Source organism: Cyanistes caeruleus, chromosome 15, assembly GCF_971803275.1.
Source record: "Cyanistes caeruleus chromosome 15, bCyaCae1.hap1.1, whole genome shotgun sequence".
NCBI classification, from domain to species: Eukaryota; Metazoa; Chordata; class Aves; order Passeriformes; family Paridae; genus Cyanistes; species Cyanistes caeruleus.
The window spans coordinates 6,165,140-6,179,935 of NC_141715.1; the positions used below are offsets into that span (position 1 = coordinate 6,165,140).

Here is a 14,796-nt window from a genome sequence, read left to right on the forward strand (position 1 = left end):
AACCACTTGGCCCCCACTGCAGCAGCAGAGGACACCACCTTTCTGTGTATTTCCTTTCCTCTCAGCTTAAACCAGCATATTTTCAAAGACTGAAACTCTCTCACTGTGGTTCAGATAATGGAGAATAAGAGGGGAAAAACATATATCAACATGCCCAGTCTCTCCAGCCATCCAGAAAGAAAGAAGGTGTTTAATATGACCCTGGCAAGGGTCAAAACTATCTTTGATAAATCATTCATTCTCCTGTTTCCTGAGAGTTCTTCCTCCAGATCAGCGATGTTCTGGGTGAGGATTACAGTGGATATTTTTCCCCTCTCAGAGCAAGATCAGCCAGCCCTGGCAGACACAGCCTGTGATGGCTCCAGCAGCAGAGACAGAGCTCAAGAGGTCGATGCACTGTGAGCCTCAGCCTGGTGGTCTCAGGAGCAGACTGGGACAGTGCAGGGACAAGCTGGGGTAGAGCAGGATGGGTCCAGCCCATCCCTCACCAGAGAGAAGACTGATTTCTCTCTGTGTATCTAAGCAAACCCAGAATGTTAAACAGCTTCTCTTCCCTCCCATTTCTTCATCAGTCTTTTTCCTCAAAAAGAACCCAATTCTCTCTCCTATCAGCCTGCCTTACACCGTTGTCCCAGGGCTCTGTGTGCACCTAAGCTAAAAGCTCCTGAGAGCACTTGAAGGCACAGGGTCAGATTTCAGCAAGCAGTGAACTGAGACTCTGATCAAGATGCTCCACTTTGTGCAATACATAGTTCTGGATAAGTGATTTACACAAAACCAGTCCCAAACTACAGCACATATCACAACTCTGCCATTTAGGTAATGCCATGATCTGTTTTTATGGCCCTTCCCTCCACAGTATTCTGGTGCCCAAGCTGAAGAAACAACCCAGACCACAGGAAAGTGAATTTCAGGGTAACTAGAGAGGAAAAGAAATAAAGAAGAGGGAAATATACGTGGCCTGGAAGCTGCTCACTGAACCTCCAACATTTTTCCAGTGTGCCTGAGGGTCCCAAATGTTTGTTTGGAGGGGAAAAAAACAATAAGCAAGGACAAAAAAACAAAACAAAACAACAAAACTAAACAAAACCACACCCCCTCCCAAAAAAAACCCAACAAAAAACAACCAAAAAACCAAAATAAACAAAACCAGGCAAAGCCAGAGAGCAATGAATCAATAGATTCATTTTGCCCAAAACTTCCCAGCATATAAATCTTGGCACAAGCCCCCTTCATGGAGTTACTGTGCTTTCTTTCCCAACCTCCTCACAGCTCTAGAGACATTCAGATGCACCAGGGCTCTTCCAGCACAAGAGCCTCTGCCAAGAAAAAACAATTTCCCCATGTCCTTCCTCTCCCTCACTGTCACATTCCAAGCAAGCCAGAGCTTGGCCCAGAAGATGCTGCTGTGATGAAGGAGTTCAGACAATGCAAGACTGATTCAGCACCTCAGCACCTCACACAGAAGCACTGGGCAAACATGACCTGTACTGGGAGAGAGGAGACTCAGAGGTGACCAAGGGAGAGCATAACTCTAAAGAGAGCTCATGAAATTATATGAAACTGTTTAGGGCTATGTCAAATGTGGGAAGCAGGTGGCATAAATGAAAAAGCTCGGGAAAGGTCAAGCCTTGGAGCATTTGAATGAGGATCTCTTGGTGCAGGGAAGAACTGATCTGAAACATACTCTTGCCAGCGGCAGCAGGGAAGAAAAATCAAGTAAATAGTTTTGAAGGAATTGGAGGATGGAATTCATCTCATTTTAAGCATCTAAAAACGAAGTGTGTAACCTGGGCCTGTCATCCAGGCTCCCTCAAGAGCAGAGAGAGAGAAAGACACTTTAGAGGGCAAGTAATCCTGGCTACCTGAGAAAATGCCTGTTAGCATTGGTTCCAGGAACTGGCTCAGAGATGAGGGGGGGAAAATCCCAGCCTTAATCACTGCAGAGCTCCTGAGAAGGTGACAAACATTTGCCAACATGAATTTAATGAGGTGTCTCCTTGGAGTGGCACCCCACCAAGTTTTAAAGAGCCTGGATGTGAGTGTGGCCATGTGCCAGCTTCAGCTAACCAGCAAAACTCAGCAAAAACAAAACAAAATGGCCTTTACTAGCTTTTAAATACCTGGGGAGGTAATTTGAAAAAAAAAATAGATGGAAAAAATATAAGGGAAGATGATGAATGCTAATGCAATAAATGAAGAAAATATATTATCTTCAATTCCTCTTTGCCAGGATCTATAGTTATTTTAGAAGGAGATTGGGTTATGAGATAAATTTCATTTATTCCTAATAAAAGAAGAATGCTACATTTTTGTGACAAGTGTTTTTCAATATGCCACCTGGATAGTTGTAGTAACAGGTAATAAAAATGAAATATGATAGGATTTCCAAGAAGATCCCAGCAGTTAACAAGGGAAACGATTTCATAGCTCTTCCTTAGGAGGTGCCCAGATTTCCCAGGGATAACAAGAAAGCTTTAATCAGTCCCTTTGCAAGGTGTGTAGGGGAGGTTTTCAAGGCTGGCTTTATCCCTGTCCTAGTTGTAGCTGTTACTTAAGAAGCAGCAAAATAAAATCAGAGCACTTGGCTGGATGAAAACCTGCACAGCTGAGCAGCAGTGGGGAGTGCTGGAGCAGGGGATCACAGAAGGAAAGATGGGATGAGTTTTATTAGGAGCACCACAGGCTCAGCAGCTGCAGTTGTCCTGGGTCTAATTCTTATTTTACCTATATAGACAAACATGGTTTTAGCTCCTCTTGAGCCATGGACTGAGCCTGTTTGCAGATCCACACTGTTCCAAAGGCAGCCAGGACTTGCACAGCCCTAATTCCCAGTTTGTTCTCTGCAGATTTACGTCGGTACAGTGCCTTTATTACATGTCATGAAAGCTGGCTGTGAAGAAGGAACATACTTGAGATGCTTAAACAAATCATCCTTCTATGTTCTGACTCTACATTAAGGCTCCAAGTGAATAAAACACATCAAATCTGCAATTTCTTCTCCTGGGCCAGCTTCTGTTGGTCTTTGCATTTTGTGTGAGTTTCTCCTTGCTTTTCAAACACCTTTTCCCATCCTTACAGAGCTGCTCCAGCACAATGGGACTGCAGAGGAGCCAGGGGGACCCTCTCTCTGCTGTTGTCTGCAGCCAGGAGAGCAGCAATGCTGTAGCAAGTGGCAGTGACTGTGCAATGTATAAATCATAGGGACAGTATTGTCTCTCCTCCCTCTGCACAGATCCCATATATCACCATGACTCAGTGCAGATCTCCCAGTGGGGACTAATTCCAACTTTTAATGCACTTTCCATCTGATTCCTCCATGACAACAGATGGGTCTCTGTCCTGAGATATTGTATTTTGCAAACAATATATTAAGCACCTCTGTTTCAGTACAATTTGGTTTGGGGACCCACTACTAATCCCATTTCAGTGGTTTGAACTGTGCATTTTACCACTGACAAGACAAAACCCCTCCAGTCCAATGGCCATCATCTCTTCCCCTCTCCTCTACTTTTTCTGGTTGCTTCACCAATCTTCCTGGATGTGATAAATCATGTAAATTTAATTTAGAGATTATACCCCTGGCTTTAGAGGCAGACAAGGTTAGCTCTCTGCTTGCAGCCTGTAGCCCACTAATCTTATAAAATTCCTCCATTCCCACTTGGCTGGAACTGCTGTTGGAGAGTGGAGGGAAGGCAATATCTCCTCTATAAATTGTTTTTGATTTTTGTTGGACACTTGCAGATGGTGTCCTGGTCAGTGTCCAAACTCACACTGCTGCATAAGGATAAATCCTGAAGCTTTTCACAAGCCCACTGTATTACAAGCTTTATCTCAGCGGTATGAAGTTGGTGCTACCATTTCCAAATTCTTCCCAGTGTCTCCAGTCAGTTATAAATTTCTTTCAGTTACATTTTTCCAAAGACTGAGCAGTTCCTGAGTCCATGTGCATGTTTGCTGTCTCCTTTTTGTATGACCGGAGGCCAACAATCCTTCCCTAAAGAACTACCAGATCTGCAGAGGACATGCAAGAAATAGGGGAATTCCTGATATCTACAAAAAAAAAAACAACATCATTCTTTGCCTTTCAGGATTTTTTGGCCCCAGGCTGAGGGTTACAAGCACTGACCAAGCACATTACCCATGCAATCTTTCCTTCATCTATAAATTCCCTTTCTAAGGAAACAAGTAGCACCAGGAGGGGATTAAAATCAGTTGTTTCATGGTCATCCCAGGTGGTTGTCTTTCATCTCCTTTCCTAATATTTCTGTTAGGCTTGGATAGTTTTTATTGGCTTTTTTTCTCTTTGCTCTTTCTCACGCCTGAGCAGTTCTTGGCTTCAGCAGGCACAGAAACAGCAGTTTTATGACATGCATTTTTTAATGTATCAAAACATGTTCTTTTGATCCATTTTTTAAAAAGCAAACTCTTCTCAGGAAAGGTTAATAAGTTCCCCACATCAGCTGGATATAAGAGAGGTCAGATGTTGCTGAGAATCAAAACTCTCACCTTCAGAAGTCAGTGGGGCCAAACCAGAACCTTCTCAGGTACCGCCTAAGCTACAAAAAATTGCTGGACCCTCTAAGAGCTGGCCCAGAGTGCTGGCAGTTTGGCACATGTGAGAGCAGTTTATACGAAGTTATGACAGTTCTATGAGCTCCACAGCAGCTGCCCAGACAATTCACACTGGCAGCTTTCTCTAGCTTTGAGTGTCACACATAGAGGGAACGCGCTGGAAGCAAACACAGACCCTCCTTATGCAGCAACTCAGCATTTGCACATCCAACACTAAAAAGAAATTGTCCCCAGCCCAAAGCCCGTGTTCTCTTTGCTGGGTGACCCTAAAGAAGGGAAGGAACCAGCCAGGATCCCCCAGGTGCTGTGGCAGGGCAGTGCCCACTGCAGCTCTGCCAGGACAGCTGCGGTGATTTGCGAGCACACGGCAAGTTCTCTTTGGCCTTTCACACAAACCAAGTCATGTCACTAATGGTTTTTATCAAGTTCTTTAGAGCTTTAGTCCACACTGAAGTTAGGCATCTCAGCATATTCCAAACTTTACAGGCAAGAAGCTAAAAATTCTTTTATTTTACTTCTTTCCCTTCAATTCAATGAAGAAAACGCTGAATGCACAAAATACATTTTGTTTTATTACTCCCAAAGTGGATTTCCCTGGGATCTACCTATCTACTTGCATAGATATAAAGACTTTTTAAAGAGCTATTTGAATGTGAAAGGCAGGAGACTTACCAGACAGAACAGGAGGGAGAATCCCATGGATGGGAGAAGGTTGGGATTGGAGGCAGTAGGTAATTTTGCAAATTGTGCACCTTGGTCGATTGCAGAGGAGCACCCTCAGGTCAAAGCATCAGTAAGAGAAGAAGGCTAGAGAGCCTGGAAAGCAAGAGGAGGACATTTTCATTTAAATAACCACACAGCAGTTAGGAACTGAACACATATATTAAGCTTAGGGTTTTAAACCAAGCCCAGAACACCAGTTTAAAATCATAGAATTGTCCAGGTTGGAAAAGACTTTCGATATCCTCAAGTCCAACTGTTAACCCAGTACTGCCAAGTCCAGCACTAAAGCATCATATCTACATGTCTTTTAAATGACTCAAAGGATGGTGACTACCACTTCCTTCAACAGCCAGTGCCTCACAAAGACAGCTCCTGGCACCTTCTTGCTGCACAGGGCACAGCACCACTGATCCAGATGCTCCCTGAACTAGGCTAATCCCAGATTTGTTTCAGAAAATTTTAGGGATGTTACAGTTCATTTATTAACATGGGAAGGATGATGCAAAAATCCCAGAGCCAACACAGACCGGACAGACAATGGTGCATGACTAGCCAAGCTTGCCAAGAAATCAACATGACAATTTTTATCACAGCACATCACAATTTTTCATGGTGGTGATCAGAAATAAGTCAGTTTTACAACAGAATTGTTCTCAGCCTCTGCTTTTTCAGAGCAGCTGATGTCTCTCAGAATCCTTTGGAAAACCACTCAGCCTTGCAGCTATCACTGCTTCTTCTGTCTTCCACACTCCTCCCTTTCTGCAGGAAGGAAAGTCCCTGAGTCAAGTTGTGTTCCTTTCCTTTGACTTCACGCTCAGCTCCCCAGCAGCTGCAGATGGTGTCACCCAGGAAGGAAGCTGAGCAACAGCTGGAAAGTGGCAGCAAACTGGAAGAACAGGGCTGGGAAAACCCTGGGCTCAAGGAGGGCTCGGAGGGGACAGCAGCATTCCCTCATGATGCCACTGTTGTTCAAGGAAAATAATATCTCTTTTCCTAACACTGTCTTTTTATTGACTGCAGTGTCAATAAAAGCAAAGAAATGTTTAGAATCAAACCAAACCAGCCCTGCTGCAAATCCCTATGTTTTTGAACACAGGGGACAAATCAAAGGAAAGGTCTCTACAAAGAAAATATCAGAAAACTGTGAAGCCATCCTTTACAAAAATACTGAAAATAAGAAAATTAATTACATAAAACATCAACAATTACTTTTAGGTCCCTCACAGAGAGGCTACCATGACCTCACCTCTGAAGATACCCACAAAGCAAAGTAAATGTTATCCTGCCACATTGGATTCCAAAGGATACTTGCACAGGATAATACAGAAGGAGGTGGAATAACATAAGAAAAAAATAAATTCCTTGCCTAAAAGACGCTGCATATCATATATGCATAAAATATCATCTTAAAACTAACCTATATTAATTTTTAAAGTGAAATTTTAAATAGATAACTTTAAAAATCTGGCATAAGTCTGCCTCCATCCAGATCAGCATTTAAAGACTTTCACCTATGGAAAGGTTCTATTTTGAGGAGCAGCCCTGACAGCAATGAAGCTGAATAAGGATAAATTTAAATTAGCCAGAAAAGCATCATGCTTAGATGAGAACAAGGTCCTCCCAGGAGGTGGTGTTTAACAGCCTCTGTGATTGCTGCAGGAAGGACACTCTTTTGCATTGTTCTCTATAGGAAAGTCAATAGCCTGGAGAAAGATAGATTATTGTTCGTTACATCTAGAAGAGCTTTTATTAAAAAAAAAAAAAAGTGTCATATTCACAGGGCATTTGAGGGTAAGCTGGTAGTTTTAATTTCCCCTCTAGCTCATTTCCAATTTTTGGGAAGGCTGGTTAGAGAACAGAGTTGTCCGTGTGAATGCATGAAAGTCACAGAGCAAAGGAAAGGGAGTAGCTGCTCCCCCACATCACATCTCCAAACCACACAGCCTTTCCAAAACCAGCCTCAGCCAGAACCCTGCACACAGCCAGGGTTTCTCCACTGATGGGAACAGCACCTGTTTTAGGGAAAAACCCTCAGAAATCAAGCTCACTTTACAACTGGGAGTCCAATGACTCACAGAAAGCAGCAGGTGAAGGTGCCAATCCTTCATGCTATTCCTCCCTTCCCAAGAGCTCCCTGTGACCTTTAATTCCCCCACAAAGAGGCACCAGAGTGTTTGTTTTGGCAATCCTCTGCCAGCACAGCAGTTTCTCCTGAGCCTGAAGCCATCCTAGGAACCAAGAGTAATGCTCTGGACCAGGGGCAAGACAGCTCAAAGAGCCAAGCAAGGGCTCAGTACAACAGCAACAAGCAGGTGTTGGGCAAGGAAAAGCAGAAAAGCTACATAAAGAAAAAATCACCTTCATTTTGCTTCTATTTTTCATCCAAACTTGCTGAATTTCATTATTTGTCCCATTACAGGACACACTGTCCAGGTACAAGCTTCCTGGAGAAGAACTTGTACTGCTAAGACACTCAACTCTACATGAGGTTATTTAGAAGCCAGTAAAAATTGGCATCTCAATCTGTTTTTTACCCTAAACAAAAACCCCGATGTAAGAAAACAGTGTTTACGGTGCCTGTAAATGTCTTATTCACAGGAAAAACAAAGTGCTGTAGGAAATGAGGGACAAACACGGATGTGATAACTCTTAAAGCTACTAATTAACTGAACACTTAAAAAAATCCATTTCTGTAGTAGCTTCTGCCCTTATGAACAGTCACAAATTGAACCTCAAGGTTTAATGGAGGAGAAAATTTTACATATTTTTATTGCTAGGGGTGCCGAGGCACAGAGCAGTGAAATGCTCACCATCTCATCTTGGTGTTCTCTTCCACTCCCTTCCTTCCTCTCCAGAAAACATGGTGAGGAGCCAGGAAAACCCTTCCCAGGGAGGCTGTGCCTGTGGGTCAGAGCAGAATCAGTGAGGCAGGGATGTCATGCATGGAGCACAACCAGGAATCCCACAGGGGAGCACTGAAAGGGAGACAGATGCCAGAAGTTGTCAGGGACAAAGCTCTACATAAGGGAACACACAAAAATTCTGCACAGGGCAATAAACATGAGGCATTCTCTACCCTGGAACACTCTGGAGACTCAGTGCTTCAGGAGGGACATGTCCTGTTTCTACTTTGCATGTTGGATAACTTGGGAACAGTTCTGAGAACATGATTACCTGGATCCTGAATATTCTGTGTGAGACTCTGTGAGTGATATTTCCCTCCCAGCCAGGACACTGCTATGGAGCTCTTCTGCTTAAGCAGAGTGAGGAGTAAAGATTTTCATTTAAATTATTGTGTATTCTCCTCTTTCTGTCTGTGAGTTCTCACCTCCAGGTTCACTGACACACACCCCTGTTCCCTGACAGCATCCCAAAAGGAATGCTGCATCTGTGGCAGCAACACCACATCTCTGTGCAGGTTGCAACTAATTACTACAGTATTAACTCCCGAGACAAAATAATCCTCACAAACTCCATTTTCCTCCACTCCAGGAGGAATTCATTTGGCCTGGCCTTTTGCTAGCAAATATTTAGCATCCTATGTGCACATATTTAGAAAGAATTCCTCCCAAATCAGTCAACTGGAAGTGATTTCCCCCGAGGAGGGATGAGAGAACAAACACGTGCCAGCTGTGAGCCGTGCTCTTCACTGCACTCCTGGAAGGCACTCGGGTACCACAGAGCTGCGAGCGGCACAGGAATCGAGGTGGGACACAATCACCCATCCACATTAAATTAATTTTCACTCTGTTTTCCTATCAGGTTCACTGCTGCAAAAACAGAAGGGATGAGGTTCTGTGGAGGTGGTTTGCAGGGTGAGAGAGGATGGCAGAACAAGGTAAAGAGAAGTGCTAAATACCAGTTTTGTTGTCTAATGTTCATCTTTGCTCTGTTTCAAAACTTTTGCATAGCAGTGGTTTTGTAGGAGAATTTCTGGTTATGGCTGTGAAAATATTACTGCTACTTTTTTATATCTTCTTGGTGAGAATTTAGCTGGTCTCAGACGACACTGGCTACAATCTTTGCATCTCAACAGATTCACTGTGGGAAAGCCATTGGCAGAAACCTGATTACTCTGTTTCAGTAATATTATATCAATTAGAATGAAAAAAAACACTGGATCTTTTGGGAATTTGTACTTCTGCGTTTTTTAAATTTTATCTTGGAATGCTGACTGTTCACTGATATTACTTCCACTTTTCTATTTTCACATGGAAATATTGTGTAATCAATCACAAATAAAATTTTTGTTGAAGAAAATAATTTGGGACAAATCATAAGGTTGGATTAAAATACTGGTTTATTGTAAATCAAAATTACAATGAAACAAATTCAGAATTGGAAACAGCATGGATTAATATAGAAATATTTATAAATAAATATTTATAAATTTTTATATAAATTAATAAGAAAACCTTGTTTATAAAAAGTTTGAAACTCCAAAAAGCCTAGGTTTCTACAAAATAAAGACTCTCAGAAATTATTTCATAGGAATACAGGAGAAAATAATGAAATGTCAACACTCCCTGTGAAAATGACAGAGTGAAATCATCCATCTCTCCCTTAATGCTTGATAACAAGGCAGGAAAGATGCATTTTAGGGCACTGGACTGGAATACAGAACATTTCTATTCAAATTCCCAAATGGACAGAGATTTTTGGTTAGACTGTGGGCTTTGCTGTGTCTCAGTCACCAAAGCTGTGAAATGCAGTAAGAAAACACCCCAGCTATTCCCTGACACAGTTACTATGATAATAAGGTGGCATACAAATTCCTTGGATTCAAGCCAGCTCCTTCTAGCCGCTCTCACCTGCTCCCAACAGCAAAATGTTTACTGATAATAATTACAAGCTGAGATCACCAAAGCTGCCTGGGGGATTTGGATGCCCACGGGAGCTGGCAGCTCTGAAGTTCTCCGCCCATGGGTTTTACTGATACTCTGATTGATTTCTCCCACCACCCCAACAACACTGCAAGTGCAGGCATGCAGAACAGCAGGAATATTTACAGTGATAACATCTTCATGTCAGCAAGGCAGGGAATCCCACTGGGCTAGAGGCTTTACAAGCAGCAGTAAATAAGAACATCCTGTCCAAAACAAACACTCTGCAGTTCTGGTCCACACCTTTGAGTAGGGACAATTCCCCAGCACAACTGTGCAGAAAATATGACATTTGAATGTTCACCAAGAGTCACACAAACCCAAGAGCCTGCTCACAGGACCTTCCTTTGCACCTATGAAAGTAAATCTTTTCCAAAACTCAAATCTCAATCAAAATTCTCTATGCAAAAATATCCCATCCTAGGTTATCACCTTCCTGGTGCAGCATCTTCTCCTCCCCAACAACAGAACTGTTGGTGTTGCTTTTGTAGCTGGTAAATAAATCAGCTGCTGTCAGGTCAGATAAGATTTTCTATCAGGTGGAGGTACAGAGTTTTCTAGTGGAGAGCAGCAGTGTGGGAGAGGAAAGGACTCACAGCAGTTATTTGCTGTATTTCTGTTGTATTTGCTACATTTCTATTGAACTTCCTAGAATAAAGCTTTCCCTTAGGAATGAAGGAAAGAAGCCCAGAGGTCAGGTGGAGAAATTATTGCTGTGCCTTGGGTTTTAGTCTGACCCTTTAGTCCTCCTTCCCTAAACTCAGAAGCTACAGACAGAGCAGAATTCCTCCCAGCAGCACAGAAGTGAGGTGCTGAGGGGGACCAGCAGCACATTCCCAGCTGAGACAGATATTTTTTCACTTTTCAGGTCCATGGAACATGGCTCAAATTTTCAGCAGGCTGTAGCTACCACAGGGACTGATTTCCTACCAATCCTAAAAAAAATAAGAAAAGCAGTGCCTCTCAGAGAATGAGAGGGCTCCAGGTTTATAAACCAGTTTGTCTGCAGACAGCTTTTATTGCTGATCCACCACAGATCCTCCCACTCTCCATGACCTGGATGCTTAATTAACCCTGTGCCCTGAGCATGGGCACCACCAGCAGCCTCACTGCTCACAAAAGCCTCTGTCAGACACGGGGCTGATGGAGTTTTTGTGCTGCTCTGACTGTCATATGCTCACCCTGCTTTTGCACTGTGGCTGTCCCAATTTAATGAAGAGGGAAAGGGCTCTCCCACAGTGGAAGACGTCTATTGATCCAATTTCTCTTTTTTCTATTCTTTGGTTTGGAAAGTTCCTTGTTAGAGTTACAGTCCTCTGGTTCTCAGGGCAAGCAAACTTTCTCCAGGACAGCAAGCAAACAAATAAGCTTTTTCAACCCAAGAGTGAGGGAGAGGAAGAAGACAGGAAGGAGTTAGACTGCCCACTCTAGCATTGTCTCCTTTGCTTCTCCTCCCTCTAAGCCAGATGCCCAGGAAGGCTCATGTTCACCATCTCTCCTCTGCTTTTCTTGCAGAACACACAATGCCTACACGAAAGGGAACAAAACCCTCCCTTTCCATGTAGGAGCAATTGGCTTACACTTTCCAGCTTCTCAGAGGGTAGGGGAGGGATGAGTTCCTCTCTTCGTTCTTTAATGCTTGGGACATCTGCATAAAAAGAGACTCTTTGTTATTGAAGCACTCATTTTTACAATCAGTCTCATTTTGAAGCTATAATCCTCTGTGAGCTCCATGTCAGTCACTGCTGGAGGAAGGGCCTGGAGCTGGACTCTGCAGGGCCAGAGCCCAGGTCTGAGCCTCCATGTGCACAGGGAGAGCAACCCTGGGATTCCTCCTTTTCCTTAGGTGGGTTTGGATGCTGGGATCAATATCGGTATCACTGCCATTGTTCCAGAGCTGAGGAGCTGCTGTGGAGGGCAGCAGGCCTCTCCCTCAGCAGACAGGACACTGGGGGCTCCCATCCCCAGGCAGGGTCACCCTGAAAACTAAAGCCTTCTGATAATGTTTCCATAGTTTTAGTTACTTCCCCATGAAAGTTCTATAAACATAAGTTGTTTATCCCATTCCTTCTAAGAAACGTCTTTTGATGGACATTTCTCATGACCAGTGTGCTTGGGAAGGCAGTAACTTAATTATCCAATCCCTGCTCATTGTCGCGAACCTGTAAATATTGGAATCAGAGAATAAAAGTTGGTTCTTTGCTGTTATAACACTAAAAAGTGTTTGTGTGAATCATTTTGTGTCCTTTGGCAACAAAGCAGCCCCCTGGAAACTCTAGCCGGTCACGGAGCAGGCCGAGGTGGGAGAGACCCACAGGGATCCTGGAGCCCAGCTCCTGGGCCTGCACACAGCCGTCCCCAGGAGTGCCACCCTGGGCCAGAGATGGCTGTCCAAACACTCCTGGAGCTCTGGCAGCTCTGGGGCTGTGCCCATTCCCTGGGGAACCCCCTCCAGTGCCCCAGCACTCTCTGGGTGAAGAGCTTCATTCTAATATTCTAGTATCCTAATATTCTAACTCTAAACCTCCCCTGACACAGCCCCAGCCCTTCCCTCGTGTCCTGTCACTGCCACCACAGATCAGACATCGGGGGCTGTCCCTCCTCTTCCCCTGAGGAGGAAGCTGTGGACTGTGAGGAGTGTCTCCTCTTGTCCAGCTGACCGGACCAAGTGCCCTCAGCTGCCCCTCACACCCTTCCCCTCAAGGCCCTTCTCCATCCAAATGTACCCAGAGCACATCACACACACCACACAGGGCACAGGCAGAGAGAGCTCCTCTCCAATCAATGCCATGGACTCAGTGAGAGACACAAACCTCATCCTCTGCATGCTGATGGAAGCAGCAGAAATTTCCTAATTTTTAAAATTTTTTTATTATTTTATATTTTCCTAATATTATTTATTTAATTATTATTATTTATTTTATTTATTTTATTTTATTTTTCTTATTTTTTATACAGCGAATATTTATTCTGTATTTCCTTTCACACAGGAGCACTGAATAAACCTGATTTTCCAAATACAGCAGAAACAGCCTCAGTCCCGCTACAAGGAGATGAAATGGCTTTGTTGTATCCAGGATTCCTTTGTTCCAGTAAGGAAGGAACAGCAAGCTTAATTAAATGCATTAGTAATCACAAGGTAGTTAAATATCAATTGGTCATTAAAATACAGAATGCAACAGAAGCCTAAAAAATTTTTGAATTATGAACATAAATGTATGCATCAGAATAGGTAAAGTATTTACTGTTAAAAGGTGGCAATTTTCTGGGAAATTGCCCCCACTTCATATTTTTCTGGGTTTTTTCTTTTCATTAGGATTTCTATAGACTTTGGCCAAAACAATTTTCAGAGTTCTGGTTTTGAATTATTATTGCTGTTATGCTGTGTTTCATACATCTTATTTCTGAAAGCAATCCCTGTTGAAATAGCATCTGTTTTGCTCAAAATTTTGCAGATTATTTCACCAGAATCTAATTCTGATAATTCATTTAATTTTTAAATTAAAAAAACAAACAAACAAACAAAAAAAAAAAAAAAAAAAAAAAACCAAACAATGAACCAGCACAAATATTTTGGCATTTTAGGTAACTTTTAGAACAGAGAAAAAAAAAATACCAGCCTGGTATTGACCTCTTTTAGCTACCTGCAAGCAAACAGACTGTGGAAAATGCCAGTACACACTTTGTCCCAAAATGCTCCTTTAGCCACGTGTCCCACTTGGGAGAGGACACTTTTCTTCATAAGAGGAGGCATTTGTCTGGTCTGGGTGTCCCCAGATAACCCCAGAGAGATCTCTCCATCCTTGGGGTGGATTTGAACAGGATGGAGTTGGAGCAGTGATTTAATAGCACCAGTCCATGAAGAAATCCTATTCACCTCCCTCTCACTTTTGTGCTTTAAATTACTTATTTACTTTTACTGCTTTTTTTTGTCAATTTGTCATTTGTGAGGATTTATTCCCATTTTAAAGTAGAGTATAAATAACACCCTATCAGAAGGGGTTAATAAGGCAAAAGAATACTTAAAAGACTTGATAAAAGCTACACAACATGTCATGATTTCTGATCCACTATCAGCTGATCTAACCGCTTGTGTTCACTGCCTCTGAAATACCAAACAAACCATGAAATTAAAAATCCCCTGTGTCCTACCTTTTGTACACTGAAGAAATCAAAGGATCCCAACAGAGGCTTAATTCCTTACTGATAAATGAAAATTGCTTTTATTCAAAAATTCTTTTTGAACGAAAAAAAATCCTGTATTTGGTATAATAAAAGAATAGCATAGATGTTGTGATTTAGCTAAAAATATACTGGCTCATAAAAGGTACAAGCTTGGCATTGCTCCTTCAAAAGTTAATATTTTTGTCTCAGGGAGAAAAAAAAAATAGAATCTAAGAACATTTCGATCCCAAGGTTAGTTCTAAAGTAGTTTGAAATTTAAGCCATATAATGGCAATAAATTTCCAAAGCTGTAAAGCATCTAAAATGGAAACTTGAAATAGGATTAAATTTCCCATCACCTGGCTAGGCCAGCCTCTTTTTGACATTGTGGCTTCTCCACTTTTATCAGACTGCCCAGTTGTGTGTCCAGCCTGCTCCAGTCATGAAGAGC

General features: G+C 42.7%; 1 long non-coding RNA gene across 2 annotated transcripts in view; it reads right to left on the minus strand.

The window, feature by feature from the left end:
- Positions 1 to 14,796, minus strand: part of LOC111935515 (uncharacterized) — a 143,898-nt gene that overhangs the window by 104,689 nt on the left and 24,413 nt on the right. Inside the window, exons 2-3 of one of the 2 annotated variants that reach the window (XR_015276720.1) lie at positions 8,109 to 8,199; positions 5,248 to 5,391 (exon numbers count right to left, since the gene is read on the minus strand). This is a non-coding gene — a long non-coding RNA (uncharacterized LOC111935515). The remainder of the gene's footprint in view (positions 1 to 5,247; positions 5,392 to 8,108; positions 8,200 to 14,796) is intronic. The other variant, XR_015276721.1, reaches the window with a different exon arrangement.